Source organism: Pocillopora verrucosa, chromosome 4 (genome assembly GCF_036669915.1).
Source record: "Pocillopora verrucosa isolate sample1 chromosome 4, ASM3666991v2, whole genome shotgun sequence".
NCBI classification, from domain to species: Eukaryota; Metazoa; Cnidaria; class Anthozoa; order Scleractinia; family Pocilloporidae; genus Pocillopora; species Pocillopora verrucosa.
Window position 1 is genome coordinate 25,614,594 of NC_089315.1, and position 7,045 is coordinate 25,621,638.

The 7,045-nt window shown below is 35.9% G+C and overlaps 1 long non-coding RNA gene across 1 annotated transcript; it reads right to left on the minus strand.

Moving 5' to 3' along the window:
- Nucleotides 1–418: 418 nt before the first annotated feature.
- On the minus strand, nucleotides 419–4,347 carry LOC136280089 (uncharacterized). The gene is made up of 3 exons (XR_010717125.1): nucleotides 4,190–4,347; nucleotides 3,515–3,597; nucleotides 419–670 (listed from the first exon to the last, which is right to left on the minus strand). It is a non-coding gene; the product is annotated as an uncharacterized lncRNA (long non-coding RNA).
- Between the last annotated feature and the right edge of the window lie 2,698 nt (nucleotides 4,348–7,045).

The following is a 7,045-nucleotide window of genomic DNA, read 5'->3' on the forward strand; positions in this document are numbered from 1 at the left end:
GGCGTCTACTTTTCAATTATTTTGCACGAAATGCTGTGTAAATATTTTTGGCGCAAACTTTTAAAGGAAGCCTCATTAAAATTATTGCCCAAAATGTTACCAGGGGAAACTCTCTGCAAAAAGGTCCAAATTTTCCCGCCAAAAGTCTTAGTATATGGAAGAAAGTTTTTCCCTGATACCGTTTATTATAATTTAATTGAAAATTAGTTAATTAACTTGTGATTAATAAGAATTTAAGACAAGACTCTGTTTGATTACGAAACTTTTATTTTATTGAGACAATAAAAAATAGAAAAAAAACCAAACAGTGTACTTTATTGATTATAGATAATACAGGAAGACAAGTAAATAAATATTTTTTTATTACCATTTTAGACTTAATTTGAAAAATATTACTTGAATAAAACAAAAAAAAAATTTGGCGCATGCGTATTTTGGGCGCCGTATTTTTTCCTAAGTTTTTTGGCGGGAAAATTTTTCATCCCAAAGAGCCCTTGACATAAATTGAACTTACAAAATCTCGAAATAGAAGTTTTTTGGGGCATTTTGAATCTTGACCTGGACTCGAAATTTTGTTGTAAGGAATACGCTACATCTGTTTTGTTCATTTGAATAAGAATCTTTCTTGTTTGAATCGTGCTTGAAGCATCAGGAATATTCGCCAGTCAGTCTGCAAAAAAAAATGAAAAAAACCCATAAATTAACAAATGTTCTGGAATTTAAACCTTGTTTTCTCAAGTAGAGTTTTGGTTTGTCGCAATAACACGTATTCATTACGAGTAAAATTCATTATTAAAATCTTGAAATACAATGTGACTATACGAATGAATTTGAACGTAACTTGGATTTAACGATAAATTTGAATAGATCACTGGTGAATATTCTATCAAATTTGAGGAATTCTGTTGCAACTGTTGTCGTCGAAATTCCTTCAAGTTAGATTTTAGCTTTTCGCTAGCTTGTTTTCAGGTATTAAATGATTTCATTTTGAACCGAAAGCAACAACAAACAGTTAATCTATGCCCGCCAGCGATTCCTCTGAGATCACGAGGGACTTCTCGCATAATAATCGCATAAATTTAGATTCTGCTTGCTTAAATAGACTTAAATATATATCTGATCATTCGCAGAGTGCCTGTCCAAATGAAACATAATGTTCCCTTGTTTCCTGGCAAATTACTCATTTGTCAAGCAACAACAAACAGTTAATCTATGCTCGCCAGCAATTCCCCAAAGATCTCGTAGGAATTCTCATACAATAGTCGCATAAATTTAGATTCTGCTCGCTTAAATATACTTAACTTATATGAAACGTAGTGTTCCCTTTTTCAAATTTTCGACAAGAAAGCAAAAAAAGTGACAGAATCAGAATATTGTTGCAAGCCCCTGTTTGCACCCAATCCTTTAGAATCATGAATAGTTTTAAAAAATTAAAATCCTAGCGCGTGAGAATTCACGAGAGTCGGTGAATATGCAAATAACAATAGCAATAAAAAATAAAAATGACCGAGCGGCGTTTTTTAATGAAAAGCTGCAAATTACTCATTTGACAATATTTGAAATTAAGCTAGATTTTTCTTTCATGAATTAGTTCTCGGTGAACATCTTTGAATTAATCAAAAAATTGATTTCTTTGGTGTCCTACCATTGTTAAGCCAGGAAATTTGATCTTGAGTCACCGAGATTTGGATTAAGTTGACAGAAAATACTTCACAGTTTCTGTGCTTTGGTGAATAAGTACAACCAACAAAGCAAACGGGATTCAAACTTGCTTTTAACGCAATAAGTTGATGATAAATCTTAGTGGCAATTCAATTAAGAAACAAACAACAATTCATGGAACCTACTTTTCCAATTTGGTTTTAGCCCTGGAGAGTTAGACTTCATAAATTCTCAACAATTAGTCTGTAAGATCGTTATTGAGATCAAGGCCAAAAAAATATTTATATCAGTTCTTGATGAACTCAAAATCGATTTGAGAAACAAAAATCAATCTTGGAGCATACAACTGTGACTAGTTTTAGCCTCTAGAGCTTAATAGACAGTCTCCATACTTAGACTGGAAGATCTTTACTGAATCACACCAAAAAGTGTTTCCACATAATTTGATGACAGACTCAGGAAGAAATTTAACATAACAATATGTTTTTGGGATTTTAAACTAACTTCATAACAGTTTAAAATAAAAAAGGTTCATTTTTGTATGAAACTAAAAGACCATTAAACAAATCAGAGATCTCAAAAAAAATTCTGAATAAAAAATTTAAGAGATGATAACTGTAGGAACATACTGACTTTTTTTTTCCGCTTTAAGGATGAGACATTCAACAATTGAGCTAATGGTCCTTATTATAGAAGGAGGTAATAGCATAGGAAACTATCAGACCCTAAACTAATCGGAAATTCTATAACTTTGTTCACGAAATATAGAAACCTGAGCACATTGAATTTTGTTCTGCCTCGAGAGAAGGGACATTCCGGCCTCATTCAGGCCTTGACGGAAATTTGTCATCAAATGAAAGCCTCTTTAAATATCTTACGACCATCATCTTGGCTTTTACGTTAGTACATCAATAGGACGCCTTGTAAAGAGAAATTCCACGGCCCAGTAGTATCTGTTGTAAGAGCTCAGCTAATGAATAAGCTGGGTAACTCCTTTTCCTTCTTTTTCAGTTTGCTCTCGAATAAAGATTGGCTTGCTATAGTAAAGCATTCCAAAAAAAATTGAAATCTTCTAATCGTGCCCTAAGGCATTATTGCGCTTATTTGGAGGTTCTGACGAAAGTCAGTATTATATTTGTGTAAAACCAGGCTAGATTTCCATGGTCATTTTGATGCGGGAAGGAATTCAAATGCAAAATACAAATGCTAAGTCTTGGATGAGGCCCTAAGCAGATACGAAATATGCCAGGTCAGAGAATTATACCAGATAGTGTTGCTTGTGTTATTTTTGTTTTCTTGTAACGCTTTCAGGCTATTTCGTCGAGTTTCAGCTAAGCTCTCATCCCATTACTGCCTGTACAGTTTTAAGTTATTTGCTGTGTTATTTAAGGAGTTACAGAGCGGAGCCTAAACTCCCCTACAAACCTCTATAATATTATCCTCTCTAGGAGAGCTTGGGCCCCCTGTAATCTTAGAACAAGGGGATGATTTGATAGGCTTAACCGTTGCTATGGTAACTTAGTTAATCAGAAAGAAAGTCATAACATGCGCAATAATGACAGGGTATTAATTTGACACTTTGAAACGGATAAAAAGTATTTACTTTATGGTATATTCATACATCAAAAGAACACTGCTGAGAACAATTGAAAGCCACCTCAATCAGAAAGACATTCAGGAAATCAGACAATAAAGAAATTGATTCATTTTCTTAGTTTGCCGTTTCTCTTTATTATTGACTGAATTGGTTTCGAGTTGGAAACATTCTTTAAATCCAAGTTAAGTCGTTCAAAACAGTCGAATAAGCCTGGATAACTAAGTTATTATAAAAAAACAATTCCAATGATCTAACCTTGTTGAGAGTTGTCAGGTATTTATTTCCTTCCAGGACTTTCTTTGATTTTGAGGTATTCTCATTTTCTTCATAATACTGTTCTATGGAGAAAAAGTATTTAATTATATTGTAAATACGTACATATCCTCGAGTGTTTTTCATACTAAATAATGAAGGCAAACGTCTGCCGGAATAGAAAAACTCATTTAGAACCACATATTTTCCGCTGAAAAATTCAATGTTTTTTTGGTCATATCGGAAAAAGGCGTTAGGAAATTTCAATGTAATAACTTACTAAGCATTGAAAAACAAAATGTGTAATTGTTTTGCAATGACTTAGCTCACTTTGACTTGTGACCTTTTACCTTGGAACGAAATGGGTATTTGACAAGTTTAAGGTCAACACTCTTTAATCTTAAAAGCTACTTGCAAAATGTGTACAGGAATGAAAAAGAAAAATAAGCGATACGCACTCATGATAATTCAAAGTACAAATTTATCGCGTCGTCACAAAAGCGATGTTCAAAGAAGAACTGTCATGGCGGCTGCCGCTGAGAATTTGTCATTTACTGTGCTATGTACATCACGCCCTTCCTTATCATATTTGACTCAATAAATTGATTTACAAGGGCCGCAAAGAGAAAGATGAACACTGTATTACTATCCGAAGATATCTTTTCAGAGGTTATTTACCTTGAGAAAAGTCGTGTCAAAGTGAAAAGCATGAATCCTCGACATTGTGTCCAAACCACTTGATCATTATACAGAAACACTCGCCGACCTTGACAGAACGTACAATACCAAGGTAAAAGGGTCGATATGGCGTATTTCTTGAATCCATAGAAGCAAAAAAAGACGCTTACATTTCTTGTAGTACGTAAGCTTTTTCCACGTGCAAGACTGAGCGCAAATATGAATATTAATTTTGAAAATTATTTGTAATTCAAATGAGTTTTCCGACCTCAGAGGGCGGGCTCAAAAAAGTCGACACCGAGTTCTTCGTTCTGATCCGTTCAATTATAAAACGAAGTAGGATTCGCCGCTATGGACAGATTTTCAATTAAAGCAAAGAAGTACCAACAATAGAGAGCCACAAATAGTATTGTTACTTGCACTAAAATCGTTTTGCTTGAACAGCATTTTTTAGTCCTTACAGAAGCATATAACCTAGGTAAAATGCTTCTGGCAGTCAGAACTCCACGGTATATTGATGTTTTCTTTTCCATGGGCATTTTGAATTAACAAGGTGCTGTTTTTCAATAGACATCAGTGTCGAAAAACACGTTACAACAAAGGATCTGTTTTATTCGGCCACTTTCCGACTGGATGAAGGCACTTAAGTACATGATTATGATACATGTACGTACATAAATGTAATATCATTAGGCCTCTCCAGTTGGTCAAAAAAAAGATGAAAATAAGATATTCCATTCTTCCTTCGTTTTAATGAAATTGTGAATAATAAATTTCTGTCTTCACCATAAGTTAGAGAGAACCGCTTTTGTGACAAATATATTCCTCCACAGGCCACTGTAATAGATGGCTGCGTTAGTATGGGTGCACCACTGGCGCAGCTCGGTAGCACTTGGCCTAAAGGAGGAATAACCTGTCCTGGAAGAGGACCAGGGCGCATGTTTTTGGCGGCCCCGTGAAGTTGGGTGATCACGATGTACTCTCGGGGTAGGTACGTGCTGTCGTTAATTTTAGCCATCACTTCTTTTACCCTGTTAGACAGTATTATCCTTATCCTCTCACTATCACTGACGAAATTATGAATGACAGCAGCGAAAACGAAGTACAGTAATATTCTTTATTCTACCTTTGGTTCGCGCCACTGGATTCTTTATCTGTACGGCTAATGAAGTTTAACGGAATGAATAAAACAGCAGTTTTAAAATTCTGTGAACAGAAGAACGTCCTACGAAATAAACAGAATGGATGAAATGTTGACAAAATCTCACTGCTGTTTTTCAGCCAGTAGCAATGTCACTCCTCTGATCCTGGTTTTAAATTAGCTATTCCCACACAGTTATGGCTTGGAAAGTCCACTTTGTCTGATTTCAAAGGTGAGAAGATCTTCCAAAAGTGCAAACAATTTTTTTTGCTCTTTGGGTTACTGCAAAATGCCCCACAAAAGTCCACTCCGTACTTCTCTCCGCAAGGCCTGTCAATTTGTGGCTGACACCTCCTGCTAAAAAGGGCGACTATCTGTAACACGTGACCCTGGCAGTTAAATTTCCCAGTAAGTCTATCAATTTCACTCCCCTCAAGGCAGACACTTCTTTAGGAAAGACACTTATCCTTAACACGTTTTAACATTGTTGGACATCACAGGATACAGGGTGTTCAAGTGGCTGAGAGAACTGGATTTGAAAACTGATGTTCCCGCATTCTGTCACCCAATAAGATTTATCAAGAGATAGTTTCAAAAGCTGGGTTGCCTGCCATCAGTTAGGATTTTTTAAAATTTAAACCACTAATGCTCTATTTGTCTGCAAGCGGGCTCTCCTATCCCGCGAGGGAGTCATAGTCTGGAGTAAAGCGAGCAGGTGAGAGGTCGGCAATATTAGTGCCAGACCCCCAACAAACCTCTACCCGACTCGTCTAAAACTCTTCCGCGGGCGGGGAAGCACGCGTCCTGCAGCGCTGATAACGAGGTCAGTTTTTAAGTATTCTGACAGATCATTTAATCTACCATTCCATGTCTTTCCTCCTTCACTCTTTTGGTTCCGCCGCCGAGAGCCCACTTATGTATGCAAATAACAGCCGTAAAAGGAAATTCACTCCTGCGCAGCACTGCCAACTCGAGTTTTAGTTTGAAATATTTCGCTCATGCTTTTTTGTATCCAAACCATTCTGAGAAGAATGATAGATTGCTTTCCTAAGCTTTCAGAGAATAGTTAGGTTCCAAATTAAAATACCAACAGTGCTATGAAAAAGCAAATCCAGTTATTGGATGATAATACAACTATTGTACTTAGCAGGCAAAAAAAAAATCGTTATTAATAATTTTCTTCAGCCTTGCCTTTAGGCATCAAAGATTGTCTTTACATAAAAAGAAAACCTTTAAAGAGGATTTGCTTAAGTAAATTAACACCAAGGAGATAATACTCTATCACTGACCGCAGAGAATAATCCTGTTACACCCTAACGTCAGTATGCATATTCTCTATATTGTTTCCTACTCCCATACATTACCTAAGGTGCTGACAATGAGAATTTCATTTGCAATCAAGAGCTTCTTTAGTTGGTGATAATTTTCCTGTATTCTCCTGAACTTAATGTGTGATTCAGAGGTGGTATTGATAAGAGAAATTAGATGCTAATCACTCTTACAGGTCAAAGGGTTAAGAATGAGGCAGAGTGAATACAGAAGCAAATGACAAAATTAGACTTTTTTGTCTAAGGATTCACCAGTTACAAGTTGTTTCCTTAGCAAAACTTCAGTGAAGTTTCTAAAGACTTTGACCTCTCCCTTTCAGATCCTTAATTTGAAAGTAAAGAAAGAAAAAAAAAGAGGGTGCAAGGAAGAAATGGCTTCCCATAAAC